Source organism: Rattus rattus, chromosome 3 (assembly GCF_011064425.1).
Source record: "Rattus rattus isolate New Zealand chromosome 3, Rrattus_CSIRO_v1, whole genome shotgun sequence".
Classification (NCBI taxonomy): domain Eukaryota; kingdom Metazoa; phylum Chordata; class Mammalia; order Rodentia; family Muridae; genus Rattus; species Rattus rattus.
In genome coordinates, this window is record NC_046156.1 from 75,742,769 (window position 1) to 75,760,415 (window position 17,647).

Sequence of the window (17,647 nt, forward strand, 5' to 3'; positions counted from 1 at the left end):
ATATTAGACCTTGACAATTCACATGGATCAATAGTTGGCTAGATTTATTCTTGTAGAAGCTGGCCTGTTTCTACCCTTCTACAGGCAAATTGAAGTGATGGTTCCAGGATATAATAACCTCAAGACCTTGTAGTCAGTCACATTTCACCATAAGTAGCTAAGGGAATGGACTTTACTCATCAATGAGAAAAAAAATATTGTTACTCCTGCCTTGAAAAGATGTTAGTTCAATATAAAATTCACTATTACTTTTGCTGTCTGTGTGCATGTAATAGATGAGTTGAGAGTATATGCACTTTATTTTGATTGTAAGTAATCACTCATATAGAAACAATTATTGTGAATATTATGTCAGTTGAAATATATTATTAATCACAAGAAGAATTAATGTATCAAGACTTCTATTGAAAGATTTGCTAGATCTGACATGTAAATAAAAAGAAACTCAGTTACTAGCAAATGTAATTTTTCAATAAAAATATGAAGTTTGTAAGAATAAGGTTATATAAAAATTCGTAACATCAGAATTCTAGACAAAATAAATATTTTATTTGATTAGTCATAGCATGAAAATAACTTAAAATAATGTACATTTTAGGAATATCAAATGTAATATGTAATAATTTAAGGACAAATTAATTAGGACAATTATAAGTAAATTAATTAATATAACAACAAGTTTATAATGTTTCCCATTTAACTGAAATGCTTCAGACTTTAATATATTATGTTTATATATAAAAGGTATTATTAATAATAAATGATTTAATGAGAAATAATTACATAAATGTGGTAAAATACTTATATTATGAAATATATCAAAAATATGTTATTTCAAGAACACTGACAGTCACAGCTCAAAAAGAAACCATTACAGAGTTCATAACAGGTCCCCAGCTAGCATGAAGAACATGCAAAAATGAACAGAAAGACCAGATGGCTACCAACTGCTGCCGCTGTTGCTCTGGTCAGAAAACTATGGAAAGGGGCCTCTGCCTCCAGCTATAAGCCAGATGTGGACCTGGAAAAGACAGTTGCACATATCACCTCATATGTGGAGGTATGTAGTGAAAGTATATATTAAAATTTTAAATGTACTCTTTACAGGAGAATGTATTTTCTGGACTCAGAATAAAGCTTCCATTTCTTAAAGTGCTACTTGCCAAATCGTTTGTTTGCAACAAGAAATGTAACAAATATTGCCCTACCTGGAAACTGACTTACAGAGGAAGGTCATCAAATTCTTTAGTTATGCATCTGCACATCTCTGAGAGAGTTCTGACAGCATATTAAACCAGCTCACACACTCTTCATACCTCTATGTCTGTGTCATTATTAATGAAAACTCATTTTTACTTCCTGATTGATAGTTATAGTTATGCAGAGGTACCAATTATAACCTGTGAATGTTCAATACAGATTTTGTCCTTATGGTAACCAAGATGTATGTAATAGGTATCAGTGGGACAAACTTTAGGTAGTTAAAAAAAAATGGGTGAGTGAAGTAAACTTACATTTGACCCCAAACGTTTATTTTAGACATGCTAATACATTTTTGTAACCTCTGCATTTTTAAAACTTTGCATTCTACACCAATGGATGGTGAATAAAAGGAACTGTGTAAGTTGCTGTAGTATCTGGAAGCATCACAAATGGCTTTACTGGGAGACGATAAATGACAAGTGGTAATAAATCATATATATTGAACTATATGCACACAGAAAGCCTTGGGGATTAGGGTTCACCAAACAACTAAAACAAAGATACCAATTCTGTAGGAAGTCAGAATATTCCAGATAAGGAACACCTACAGTGGCAAGCAGAATACAAGACACTAGCAAAAGTTTAATGAAAACAAAAATGTCTAGTGAACAGTCCTTAGCGAAATCCTGCTTGTCAACTTAGCAGTGAGGCCAGATCTTGTGGGACTTCACAGCTGAATGAAGAATTTTGAACTTTACTCTAATAAACTAGAAAGCTTTTGTGTTAAGGATCACAATGCTTTGACTTTCATCTCTCCCTCTTTCTTTTGAAAAAGAGTTTAGAGAAGCAAACGCACACACTTTTGACTGATCATATAGGTAATTTGAACAGATTACCCCTGGTGGGGTCTAGGTGAACAAAATACATTTAGTGTAACAAAAAAATTCTAAGACAGCTTGACTATGAAACATTAAAAAAAATAATGGTTCGCAGAATATTTACTTAGGGTCAATTTTGTTCATATAATTGCAAAAATAAAGTTCACTTCCCAAAAATGAATAAAAATGTGGGAGAAGCCTAAGTTTTAAAGTGGAGATGAAAGTTGAGTTTTATCCTTATAAAATCTAGTGCATCCTTGTGAAGAAGGTATGATGGCTAGTTTTATGTGAGTTTAACACAAGTTAGAGTCACTGGAGAGAAAGAAGACTCACTTGAGAAAATGTCTCCATAAGGTTGGGTATAAACTTCCTGTGAAGTATAGTCATAATTATTAATTAATGAGGGAGTGCCCATGCCATTATGTGTGCAGCTAGCCCTGGGCTAGTGGTTCTTGATTCTATTTAAAAAGTAGACTGATCAGGCCTTAAGAATGAACTCACTCAGCAAAATTCCTCCCTATCCTCTACACTAGTTCCTGTCCAGGTTCTTGTCTATTTTGGATTTTTGCTATTGCTTCCATTAATGTATTTTGATTCAGGATATGTACATCAGGTAAATTCTTTCCTCTCCAAGTTGCTTTGGGGCATATGGGAAGCCTACCTAAGAAAAATGGCAAATGAGAACTCATTACACAAGCCCAGAACTCTTGGTAAAGAGGTCAACAAGAAGTTATTACTATTGTACCACAAATAGTTTATATTTAACATTTGGAAACTAATCAACGAAATAAAATACTAACAGGAAATTGTCCATTGACTTTCCAAAGATGGATAATAGTGAGGAAGTTTTATCTGGGCAATAAAAGTGAAAATTAGTGACTTTAAGAAGGCTCAAAGGAAGATACTGCAACTCTAAGCAGGTCGGCTGTGTGGGGATGCAGTCAGCAGGACATTCAAGTAAAGCAGGTTTAACAGGGGAATCAGAAGGTGCGACAAGTGTTAATGGAAAGACGAGATTGACATAGTGAGAGAGGAATGATGGCTGGAGTGATGTCCTGGGGTAAAGAAAAGTGGACAGGGTCAAGCTAAAGCAACTCATTCTCAATCGCCAAAATATGAGAGGAGATGGGACAGCCAGGTGGACATATTTGACATGGACATTGCCACACTAAGAATTTCCCCCTTGTGATTATTTCTATTTTCTCAATCTCTTCTGTTTTTAAAGAAAATGGTTGTGGGTACAATGTAATTGGTGGCAGTGCTGGATTTTGAGGAAAGAAAAGAAACTGAAATACTTCTGGAGACTTATTGGATGGTGAAATTGTGAGACGGCTGCTCGCCCCTTTAGGGCTCACCTGAGGTTAGTGATCATGCTGTAAAATGAGTTCAGTCAACGAGGTGGATGATTTTTCTGCAAGCAAAACGGATAGAAGATCCCAGAGTGTAGATGCTCCAAACAGTTTTATGCTCAACATAGATTATACAAGCAGTGGGGATGCTTCAGGGAAGTGAAATCATAAGTTGCGGATTCCAGTTTTCACATGGAGAAGAGTGAGAATTCAGTAGATATAGACGCTGGAAATTGTATGGTAAGATTAATCTGCTGTCTGAGCTTGTGCGAAAAAGTGGAAACGTTGGAGAAGTACCACAACATGCACGACAAGCAATGCTGGTCAAGTTCTGAGCACACAGCCCTAAAGAAGTCCATTAGTCCTATTTTAAGAAAATGACCAAGGAAAAATGAGGACTAAAATACATATTTAGGGTACAAAAATATTTCTTTTGTTGCTATAATTTAGCATTGAAAACTCACATTAAAAATCAAGAGAATATCTTTATTTTTAGACCTTTTAGATGGCAAAATATATCCACATGGGTACATCCCATATATAAATGCATATATAAACATATAGGCACACAACATAAATATACACATGTATATACATACTTATATACTTATAACCTTAAAGACATATGATTTCAACTACTTATCATACCTAAAATATATACCTTGTGATGGTTCGCATATGTTCATCCCAGGGAGTGGCACTATTAGAAGGTGTGGCAGCAAAACCCTAACTAAGACATACCTGCTATTAAGCCTAAGAACTTCAAAAATGTTTATGTGTTTCATTTTCGAGAAGAAAAAGTTTAATTCCTAGTAAGGTGAGTTATTTTTGTGTGTGTGAATATGCAAGAATAAATAAACCAAGACCTAAATAAAAATATTTTTGTCAGCCAAACTGAGCACTGTAAACACAACCTTCCCTGCAGTTGGAATAAGGAACCATGAATAAATCTCTTAGTGAGTAAGAGCCATGGCTACTCTTCGACTACAGCTTTGCAACGTGTTCCTGACTTCTTTGGGTTTTATCAGAGGCTGAATACAGAAGTACAGCTTAAAGAGTTCAGGTGAGAGACGTTACACATGTTCCATATAAAATTTGCAAGTTGCATATAAATTGGAGAAATGCAGGAGTCTGTTTCTAAAGAGTCAAATGAAACCCAGTTTTGAGGAGGACAATAGCACCCTGGTCACAGCTCATTAGGCAGAGCAAAAGACCAAAGTCTGGCAGCTTTCAGCTACCTTTTCCAATAAAAGACTGCTAGGGAAGGTTTAAAAAATTGTAAATGCTTTTAATGAAGGCTCTGTGGGCAAGCTGTCAAAGCGTTCACATGTCATTTTAGCGTGTTCCTCTTTAAAAAGTACAATAAAAACTGCTGCAGACACAGTGACCAGCACTTCTCTGCAAAACAAGTCCTCTGCTGCCCTTAATGGCCAATAATACCTTAATAGCACAAAGTGTCCTGCTGAATGGTGGCTGTTGCCCCACAGGGGACATAGTCACAGTGCTGTTTCGTGACAATGCCTATTGTTACAGACTGTTTTATTTTTTTTTCTTCTACTTTTTTTGACAGATTTTTATTACATAAAGATTTGGTGGGTACTATAAGAAATTGCTTTTTATCCTTCAGGTAGAATAAAGATTTGCCAGATAGTTTAACCGTTTCCTTAATTCACTAAATTCCTGCGATAAGTTTGAACATTAAAGAAAGCAGGTTATACAGAGAAATTGTTTTAAATGACACAATGTATGCATATGCTATCATAATCAGGGTATCCTACACATACATACACATGTGAGCTTAGGTGTAAGTGTAATGACAGAATATCCAGGTTATTCAAAGCACATTAAGCACAAGGGCAGAAATAGTCCTTATTCTTCTTTCCTATTCTTTTCAAAATTTTTCAAGTAATTGTATTTATGTGCAATTATATAGGGGATGTGTGAAATTGATAGGTATGTAAACATCATGTGTTGTTCATTTATAAGGGAAACATGTAGCCAAATGCATTACCTTTCTGTATGGAATAATACATTCTAGATAGAAATACAGATATTGATGTCTCCCTCTCTTCTTAAATAATAAGACAATGCATCTAAAGTTCAGTTAGTACAGTAAGGGTTAGGAATGTGTTAGTTATTTTGTCTCAGGGAGAGAACAAATGCTAAAATTATGTTTGCTTCAAAGTAGTACATTAATTATTGCTTATGTGTTTGTGACAATGTATGCAGACAGTTTTATTGGTGTTGGCATGTCAGATCCCCAGTATCTTAAGGTTTTAAAGGAATTTGTGGGTAAAGCCCATCACAGAGAAGGCAGAAAGAATTGGTACAGACAAGGGGAAGCCAAGGCTTTCATGGGGCTAGGTCTGAAGTTTGCCCTACCATTTAGACTGCTAGGGATTCTGGCTTTCAGCCTGTAAATAGACGCTAGCTTAATTATTAGCCAGCCATTGCTATTTATCTTTCCTTCCTGAGAGTCCTGTTAATCTGTAGGCCTTTGAATGATATAAGCATATTTATATTGTAAACAATAAAGCAATATACTTTAATAAATTTAAATATGTATAAAATGCCAACAAATGCTGCATGACAAAGTGCTTAACTTCAAGAATAAAGTCATTGGGATAGACTGGTAGCTAGTCTGCTCCCCAGAAGAGAATATATCTTGAGGCATACCACAATATCTACTGTACTCAGAACATTTGATAAGAACAGCCACCCACTGAAGTCCCACAGCTGCCACTGGGAGCTCCCCATTCCTCAAACACACCTGTCCCTTATGCTGGGACCTACTGCTAGCTAGTCTGCTCCCCAGAAAAGCCTATATCCTGTGGCATAACAGAGTATCCAATGCACTCAGAACATTTAATGTCATATCCTGAAGCACCACAGAAAAACCACTGTACTAAGAACATATGATAGCACATCCTGAGGCACCCCAGGAGGTCTGCTGCACCCAGGTCATCTGACACGTCAACTGGATGCATCCCAGGAGACACACTGCACCCAGTACACCACAAATTGAAGGCATGCCAGGAGTTCCTATGTAGACAGGTCAACTTGGCAATTGACAACACAGTCTGAAGACCTCCCAGGGGCTCTGTGGTATGCTGAACAAATGACCCAAAAGACTGTAAGCTTCTGTGGAGTGTGACTGCACACAAGGAAATAGAAACCACAGTTCATTGACCATTACCCACCACCCTCTGGAGAACAGCTTCACTCAGAACAACAGTCTGACTGCTCCTCTGAAGATGCAACAGTCTGAAAGTCTCCTAGGAGATCTGCTGCAGCCAGGGCAACGATCAACAGCTTCTCTGTCCTTCTGAAGACCCTCTAGTTGGAAGGCCCTACAAAAGGTCTTCTACAGCCAGGACCACAGGCCTACCAGGAGACCTGTTACAACACAGGGACAAAAGAGGCAGACTCCAGACAGAGTCACATAGACTAGCAAACACTAGGGACAACCAGATGGTGAGAGGTAAATGTAAGACCATAGCAAAAGAGGCCAATATACATGGGCATCATTAGAACCCAGTTCTATCATTATTGCAAACTCTGAATATGCCAACACACCTGAAAATCAGGAAGCTAACCTAAAATCCTATCTCATGAAGATAATATGTCCTATAAAAAGAACATAAATAACTCACTGAAAGAAATACAGGAAAACACAGGTAAACAGGTATAAGTCCTTAAAGGAAAACACAAACAGGGGAAGGAATTGCAAAAAGCAGTCCAAGACCTAAAAGTGAAAGTAGAAACAATAAAGAAAACAGAAATGGAGGCAAACTTGGAAATGGAAAACTTAGGAAAGGAGTGAGGAATTACAGATGTAAGTATTACCAACAGAATACAAAAGATAGAAGACAGAATCTCAAGTGTAGAAGACACTGTAGTAGAGATTGACACATTGGGCAAAGAAAACTTAAAACATTAAAATCTCCTCACCCAAAACATCCAGGAAATTCAGGACATAATGAAAAGACCAAATCTAAAAATAACTGGAATAGAGGAGAATGAAGATTCATAACTCAAAGGACCTGAAAACATCTTCAACAAAATCATAGAAGAAAACTTCCACAAACTAAAGAAAGAGATGCACATAAAGCAACGAGAAACCTACAGAATATCAGACAAATTCGACTAGAAAAGAAAATCCTTTCATCACATAATAATCAAAACACTAAACACACAGAACAAAGAATATTAAAAGCTGCAAAGAGAAAGGGCCAACTATCATACAAAGGCAGACCTATCTGAATTACATCCGACTTCTCAACAGAGAGCATGAAAGCCAGAAGTGCCAGGTCAGAGGTCGTGCAGATTACAAGAGAAAACAAATGAAAGCCCCAAAACCAGCAAAATTCTCAATTAACATAGTTGGAGAAATCAAAATATTCCAGGACAAAACAAAAGTCAAACAGTATCTATCTACCAATCTAGCCCTACAGAGGATCCTAGAAGGAAAACTCCCACACAAGTAAGATACCTACACCAAAGAAAAGACAAGATGTTAAGCACCTCAAAACAAAGTCAAAAGGAGAAAACCACAAGCACATAAAGCTACCAATAAAAAAATATAACAGGAACCAACAGTCCTCTCTCTTTAATATATCTCAATATTAATGGACTCAACTCACCTGTAAAAAGACATAAGGTAACACACTAGATATGCAATCAAGATTCAGCATACTGCATGCAAGAAACACACCTCAATAACAAAGACAGTTACCATCTTAGACTAGAAAACAACATCAAAATAAATTGTCTAAAGAAACAAGCTTGTGCTGTCATCCCAATATCCAATTAAATAAACTTTCAAACAAAAGTTATCAAGTATAATGAGGAAGGATACTTCATATTCATCGAAAGGAAAATCACCAAGAGAAAGCCTCAATTCAGAGCATCTATGCCTGAAATGCAAGGGCAAGCAAATTCATAAAGGAAATGTTACTAAAGCACGAAACACACATTGAAGCCAACACAATAATAGTGGGAGACTTTAACACCCCACTCTCATCAATGAACAGGTCATTGAAACAGAAACTAAACAGAGACACAGTGAAACTAATAGAAGAAATGGACCAAATGTATTTAACAGATATCTACAGAACATTTCAGCCTAAAACAAAAGAATATACCTTCTTTTTAGCACCTCATAGTACCTTCTCCAAAATCAACCACTTAATTGGTCACAGACAACCCTGAACCTTGAACCGATACAAGAAGATTGAAATAATCCCATGCCTTCTATCAGACTACTATGGCCTAAAGCTAGTCTTCAATAACTGCAAAAGCAACAGAAAACTCACATACTTGTGGAAACTGAACAACTCTCTACTCAAAGGTAATTTGGTTAGAGATGAAATAAAAAATGAAATTAAAGACTTCCTGGAATTTGATGAAAATATTTATACATCATACTCAAACTTATGGGACACAATGAAAGCAGTGGTAAGAGGAAAATTCATAGCTTGAAGTGAACTGATAAAGAAACTGGAGAGATCTTACACTAGCAAATTAACAGCACAACTCAGAGCTCTAGAACAAAAAGAAGCAAACTCATCCAAGAGGAGTAGACTAAAGGAAATAGTCAAACTCAGGGCTGAAATCAACCAAAAATAAAAATACCTCAGGACATGAACACAGGTAACATAGGCTCAAGACAGATCAGTCACTTAGAAGCAGGATCATGACCCCAGATATGTAGATAAGGTACTTGCAAGCTCTCAAGCCAAACCAATAGGAAGTACCTGCTGTCAGACCCTGTCCCATCCCAAAACTGTGTAAAAGTGTGTGCATGAATTACTCCATCATCTGAGAGCTTCTATCATAAGAGCTGTAACACCACCACTTGGACAAGAGATCTGCTCTCCAGAAATAACTGCCAGAAGCTCCCCTGCACCCCTTGCCAGCTAGCTAGTCCCCTGCTGGCTCAGCCCATCCCAATATCCTGGAGCAACCGAAGCAGCAGCAGAGGAAATGGAAGCAGAGCAACACCAGCAATGAAGGCTGCAGAGGCAGTTCTCCCTCTCTGCCTGAGTTCTCTCCCCTTCACCCTAGCCTGACAAGAGATCTCTGTGGAAAGCCTCCAGTCTGCGGGCCAACAAGAAACAAAGAGAACAATACAAAAAAAATATTGAGCAAAAACAAAGCTGGTTCTTCTAGAGAATCAACAAGATAGATAAACCCTTAGCCAAACTGCTTAAAGTGCCCAGAAGAAGTATCCAAATTAAAAAAATCTGAAATAAAAAGGGAGACATAACTAAAGAAATGAAGGAAATTCAAGAAACTATCAAATTCTACAACAAAAGCCTATAGTTAACAAAACAGAAAGATCTAGAAGAAATGATGGCTTTCTAGACAGATATCACATAGTAAAGTTAAACCAAGAGGAGGTAAATTTTCTAAACAGACCTATACCCCATAAGGAAATAGGAGAAGTCATTAAAAACCTATCAACCAAAAAAAGCCCAGGTACAGATGAATTTAGTTCAGAATTCACCAGACTTTCAAAGAAGACCTGATACCAATATTCCTCAAACTATTCCATAAAATAGAAACAGAAGAAATACTGCATAATTCCTTCTATGAAGCCACAATTACTCTGATAGCCAAACCAAACAAGGACCTACCAAAAAAGAAAACTTCAGACCAATTTGCTTATGAATATTGATGCAAAATTACTCAGAATCAAAGAACACATCAAAATCATCATTCACCACAATCAAGTAGGCTTCATCCCAGGAATGCAAGGTTGAGTCAATGTATGACAATCTGTTAACATAATGTACCACATAAAATAATTCAAAGAAAAAAATCACATGATAATCTCCCTAGATGCTGAAAAAGCATTTGACAAAATACAATGCCCCTTCATATTAAAAGTATTGGAGAAATCTGGAATAAAATGCCCATATCTAAACATAATAAAAAGAATTTACTGCAAACCAACAGCCAATATCAAAATGAAATGGAAAGATACTTGAACCAATCCCACTAAATTCAGGGACAAGACAAAGATGACTACTTCCTCTGTATCTATTTAATATAGTACCCATAGTATAAGCTAGAACAATAAGAAAACAGAAAGAGATTAAGGGGATACGAATTGGTAAAGAAGAATTAAAGGCATACTATTTGCAGATGATATTATAGTATACATAAACGACCGCAAAAATTCTACCAGAGAACTTCTCCAGCTGATAAACAACTTCAGAAAAGTGGCCAGATATAGAATTAACTCAAATAGATCAGTAGCCTTCCTTTATACGAATAATAAACAGGGTAGGAAAGAAATTAGGGGAAAAACTCCATTCACAATAGCCACAGATAATATAAAATATCTTGGAGGAAAACTAAGCAAACAAGTGAAAAATCTCTATGATAAAAGCTCTAAGTCTATCAAGAAAGAAATCAAAGAAGATCTCAGAAAATAGAGAGATCTCCCAAACTCATGGATTGGCAGAATTAACATAGTAAAAAATAGCCATCCTACCAAAGGAATTGGACAGATTCAATGCAATCCCCATCAAAATTTTACCACAATTCTTCAAAGACATGGAAACAGCAATTCTCAAATTCATCTGGAAAGGCAAAACAAAAACAAAAACAAAAACAAAAACAAAACAGAATAACGACAATATTTAACAATAAAAGAAAATCACCATCCCTGACGCCAAGCTCTACTACACAGCAATAGTGATAAAAACTGCATGGTATTAGTTCATAGACAGGCAGGTTGAGCAATGCAATAGAAGTGAGGACCCATAGATAAAATCACATACTTATGCATACTTGATCATTGACACAGAAGCCAAAAATATACAATGGGAGAAAAAAGAGCATCTTCAATAAATGGTGCTGGTCTAACTGGCTGCCTGTATGTAGAAAAATGAAAATAGATCCATATTTTTCACCATGCAAAAAGCTCCAGTCCAAGTGGATCAAGGACTTCAACATAAAACTGGATACATGGAATTTAATAGAAGAGAAAGTGGGAAAGAGCTTTGAACTCATTGTCACAGGGGAAAATTTCTTGAACAGTACTCCAGTGACTCAAACTCTAAGACCAAGAATTGATAAATGGGACCTCATGAAACTGGAAAGCCTCTCTAATAGTGAAGGACATAGTTAATAAGACAAATCAGATCCTACAGATTGGGAAAAAAATCTTCAGTAACCCCATATCCAAAAGAGGGCTAATATTAAAAATATATAAAGAACTCAAGAAGCTAACCATCAAAAATCCAAACAACCCAATCAAAAAATGGGTTGTAAAACTAAACTAAGAATTCACAACAGAGGAATGGCTGAGAAGCACCTAAAGAAATGTTCAAAGTTCTTAGTGATCACATAAATGCAAATCAAAATGACCCAGAGATTCTATTCTTACACCAATCAGAATGGCTGAGATCAAAACCTCAAGTGATAACACTTGTTGGCAAAGACATGGAGAAAGAGAAACACTCCTCTATTGCTGGTGGGATTGTGAACTGGTACAACCACTCTTGAAATCAATTTGGAGGTTCCCCAGTAAATTGGAAATAGACCTACCTAAAGACCCAGCTATACCATACTTAGGATTTACCCAAAAAAATGCTCTACCATGCCACAGCGGTATATGTTCCACTATGCTCATTGCACCAGTATTTGTGATAGCCAGAAGCTGGAAACAACCCAGATCTCCTACTATAAAAGAATGGATACAGAAAATGTGGTTTATTTACACAATGGAATACTATTCATCTATTAAGAACGAGGACATCCTGATTTTTGCAGGCAAATGGAAGGAACTAGAAAATATCATCCTGAGTGAGGTAACTTAGACCCAAAAAGACAGATATGGTATGTTCTCACTAATAAGTGGATATTAGCCAGTACAAAAAAATATAGTCCCCAGATCTCACAAAGGTCAACAAGCTGAAGGGCCCAAGTAAAAACACCTCACTTCCATTTGGGAGGGAGAAGAAAGCAACCACAAGAGGGGAGGGAGAAAGTGACAGGGGAGGGAAAGAGGATGGGGTTGGGGAAGTGGGGAACATGATCTAGAATTGTGTGGGGGGAAAAGGACTGAAGCCCTGAGGGCCTGCAGAAAGAAGGGAAACAAGGACCTCAGGAGGAAGGTGATTGGTGATCTTTATAATGTGCCATAAACATGGGAAGTGACAGAATCTTAGGACTTAGAGGGGTGACCCTAGATCATATGCCCTACAGTGGTGAGAGGGAACTTGTTTAGCCTACCTCCAGCAGATAAACTGAGTACCAATGACAAATGAGGTTGCTATCCCACAATCAAAACTCTGACCCATAATTCTTCCTGTCTGAAAGAAATGCAGACAGGGATGGAAATAGAGAAGAGCCTGAGAAAAAGAAGGTCCAGTCACAGGCCCAAAGTGGGATCCAGCTCAAGGGGAGGACCCAAGACCTGACAACATTAGTGAGGATATGGGGTGCTCACAAAAAGGAATCTATCATGACTGCCCTCCAAAAGACCCAGTGAATAGCTGCAAGAGTCAGATGCAGATATGTGCACCCTACCAATGAACAAAAGCTGCTGACTTCTCTGGTTGAATTAGGGAAAAGCTGGAGGAAGCTGAGGAGGGGGCTGAACCTGCAGGAGGACCAGCAGTCTCAATTAACCTGGACCTCCCAAGATCTCTTGAACACTGGGTCACAAACCAGGCAGCATACACCAGCTGTTATGAGGTCTCCAACACATATATAGCAGAGGACTCCTGTGTCTGTGTTCAGTCAGAGAAGATGCACCTAACCCTCAAGAGACTAGAGGCCCCAGGAAGTTTAGAGATCTGGTGGGGTTGGAGGGGTGGAGATATCTTTGTAGAGATGTGGGGGTAGAGGTGGGTATGGGATGTGGAACAGTTGGAGGGTGGACCGGGAGGGAAAAATAAATAGGTAAGTTAGTAAATAAATAATAAATAAATAAATAAATAAATAAATAAATAAATAAATGTGGGGGAGTGATAAAATTCTATTCAATTCAATGATTAAATTAAAAATTAAATAAAAAATAAAGTCAGGAAATAATATTATTTACCTCAATAGTATGCCCCGAAAAATTACCTTCATGACAATATAATCACTACTTCTGACATTTCCTAATGTGATAGATAATTATGATGGTTGGCATATACTTGACCCAGGGAGTGGCTCTACTAGAAGTCATTCCCTTGTTGGAGTAGGTGTGACCTTGTTAGAATAGGTGTGTCACTGAAGCCCTTGGTACAGCCTAGGCTCGATCCCCCAGCGTAGGGGAATGTCAGGGTACGGAGGTGGGAAGGGGTGGATGGATGGATGGGGGAACATCATAGGAGAAGGGGGAGGAAGATGGAATAGAGAGTTTACGGATAGGAAAGTGGAAGAAGGATAACATTTGAAATGTTAATAAAAATATTTAGCTGCCTGGAAGCCAGTATTCTGTTATCAGTCTTCAGATGAAGATATAGAACTCTCAGCTTCTCCTGCACCATGCTTGGAGGCTGCCATGTTCCTGCCTTGATGATAATGGACTGAACCTCTAACCCTGCAAGCCAGTCCCAAATAAATGTTGTCATTTATAAGAGTAGCCTTGGTCATGGTATCTGTTCATAGTAGTAAAACCCTAGCTAAGACAATAATTCATTATGACTCTTGGCATAGTAAGTTTTCTAAGTATTGATTAAAACTACAAGTGTCTCCTCAGAGAATATATATTATATATGTTTTAAAAAGTTCACATGTCTATGATATATAGTCTAAATTTTGATGTTGAATAGATTTGTGTTGTTTTTATTTTTATTTTTGAGATTGCTAATCTCCAAAATATTTACAGTGTTACATTAAATTTTATTTTGAATAAAAATACATATTTTCCAAATAAGATTTAACAAAGCCCAACTGTGTTCCATGAACAGAGTAGTCTGTGGGTCTGTATCTGAATTCTGTTTCTTTTTTTTTTTTTAGATCAAAATACCTGTGCTTACATCAAGGTGATGAAGTCCATTCAACTAACAGAGACAATCAACCAGCTGGTGTCAGCATCTGTTTGGCTCTGGTGAGAGCCTAGTGGCTGTGTCTTAACATAATGGTAAACACAAGGTGGAACATGTAAAAGGGACAAATGGTGACAAGAGAAACATGAAAGGGATTCACTGTGATATTTGCCTCTTTTTTTAAATTAATAGATGATTATCCAAGGAACTTATTTGAAGCAGCTAAAAGTCCATTCATCTCATATGATCGAGAGTCTCCAAGTTACTGAATTTACTGAACTATCTTCCATAGGGACCAAACTCATAACAATTTCTCTATGTCAACATCATTGCCCTTAGGGTCAAGTTTTAAGCACAGAGAGTTTTGGAGTATATACTTACTACTAACCTGAATCACAAACAGGTTGAGGTGGAAACAATCCTAGATGCTATTTGAGAAGAAGGTGACAAAAATACATGGCAATAACTCCTTATATCTTCTCACTGTGAATTTTATATAGAATAGTTTAATATCTTTCTTATAAATAAAAAACTAAATAGCTTTGATTTTTGGACTATTAATCCTCCTGTGATTATTTTTGAAAACATATATTAATATGTTTAATTAACTGTGTGTAGTTTCAAAGCATTCTACTTAAGAGTTCAAGCCAGAATTATGCAGGGAATGTGGAGCAAATATAAACAAGGAAAACACAGCAGTGTTCAGAGAAAAAGTGTCCAACTACCTGCACTTACCTTCTTGCAAGAAGACTCACAAAAATGCACCTTTCATCTAACATTCAGTTTGATTCACTGAAGAATTTAGATCTCCCACTCTGTTCTGCTTGGAAAGAGCATAAAAACAATCAAAGATAGGACAGGGACAAGTCACAGATAGTAGACAAAATCAGTCTCTCTTTCCCTCTATCCCTCTATCCCTCTCTCACTCTCTCCCTCCCTCCCATCCTCCCCATCCCTTCTGTGTTGTGTGTGTTCATATATATGTGTGTGCATATACATGTGCCTGTGCATGTGTGTGTGCTTCTATGCCTCTGCATACCCTGTGCTTCAGAGACCTAACATCAATTAAATAAGTACCATGGAATAAAAAGGCAAAAATTCTACCTCATTAGTTTTATATCCAACCCAACCCAAGGCAGAAACAAACAAACAAATAACAACAACAACAATAACAACAACCGCAAAACAACCCTGGACTTCATTCACTGGGTGGTTTTCCGCTAAAAAAATAAATATAGAACAAAAAAGGTTCAATAGATTCATCAGGAGGTAATTGTCCTCAGCAGTACTGAAAACAAAAGTGACAATAAAAATAGTTCTTTTAGGAAGCAGTAGAGAGTGCAATTCCAGGTTAAATTAGGTCTTCTTACTGAATGACATGTAGTTTTACAGAACAGAAACATCTAAAACCACAGTGACAGATCTAAGGCATTGGCTTCCTTAGCTAAAGGGAGGATGTGTGGTTGAACAGAAAGAACATGAACAAAGAGATTCTTCTATGACAAATATGATATTCTAGTTGTTATGATGTTAGCACATTATCTACATTCAAAGCCGATGCTTTCTGTGATATATGCACTACAGATCTTCAGAGATCTGACTAACATCAAACTAAAATTTCAAATATTAACTAAGCAATGAATGACAAAGAAGAATTCCAGATAGTTGGAAGGACTCCTAAAAGTAAATGTACAACAATGCCAAGCAACCAGAGCTTCCAGGGACTAAGCCACTACCTAAAGACTATACATGGACTGACTCTGGACTCTGATCTCATAGGTAGCAATGAATATCCTAGTAAGAGCACCAGTGGAAGGGGAAGCCCTGGGTCCTGCTAAGACTGAACCCCCAGTGAACTAGATTGTTGGGGGGAGGGCAGCAAGGGGTGGAGGATGGGGAGGGAACACCCATAAAAAGGGAGGGGAAGGGGATGTTTGCCGGAAACCGGAAAGGAATAACACTTTCGAAATGTATATAAGAAATACTCAAGTTAATAAAAAAAAAAGAAAAAAAAAAAAAAAAAGGGAGGGGAGGGGTTAGGGGATGTTGGCCTGGAAACCGGGAAAGGGAATAACATTTGAAATGTAAATAAGAAATACCCAATTTAAATAAAGATGAAAAAAAGAGAAAAAAAAGTAAATGATTGAGGAACACATAAAAACCACATAACCTCATCACATCAGTCAGAATGGCTAAGATCTAAAGCTCAGGTGACAACAAGGATGTGCAGAAAGACGAACACTCCTCCATTGTTGGTGGGATTGTAAGCTGGTACAACCATTCTGGAAAGCAATTTGGTGGATCCTCAGAAAATTGGACATTGTACTAACTGAGGACCCAGCTATACCACTCCTGGGCATATACCCAAATGATGCTCCAACATACAACCAAGACACATGCTCCACTATGTTGATAGCAGCCTTATTTATAATAGCCAGAAGCTGGAAAGAACCCAGATGTCCTTCAATGAAGCAATGGATACAGAAAATGTGGTACATCTACACAATGGAATACTACCCAGATATTAAAAACAATGACTTTATGAAATTCTTAGGCAAATTGATGGAACTAGAAAATATGATCCTGAATGAGGTAACCCAGTCACAAAATAACACACATGATATGTACTTACTGATAAGTGGATATTAGCCCGAAAGCTTGGGATAACCAAGAAAAAACTCACAAACCATATGAAGCCCAAGAAGAAGGAAGACAAAAACATGGATTCTTCATTCCTTCTTAGAAGGGGGAAAATACTCACAGGAGAGGGAGAAAGAGTGGAGCAGAGACTGAAGGAAAGGCCAGCCAGAGACTGCCCTACCTTGGGATCCTTCCCATATTCAGCCATAAAACTCAGTCACTATTGCTGATGCCCAGAAGTGCTTGCTCACTGGAGCCTGATATGGATGTCTTCTTACAGGCTCTGCCAGAACCTTATTGATACAGATGAGGATGCTTGTAGCTAAGCATCAGTCTGATTATGGGGACTCCAATGGAGAACTTAAAGGACTGAAGGAGTTAAAGAGGTTTCAAACCCCATAGGAAGAACAACCATATCAACCAAACAGACACCTGGGAGCTCCCGGGAACTAAACCACCAACCAAAAAGTACACATGGAGTGACCCATGGCTACAACTGCATATGTAGCAGAGGAGGGCCCTTGTCTGGCATCAATGGGAGGAGTGACCCTTGGTCCTGTGAAGGGTTGATGCCCCAGTGTAG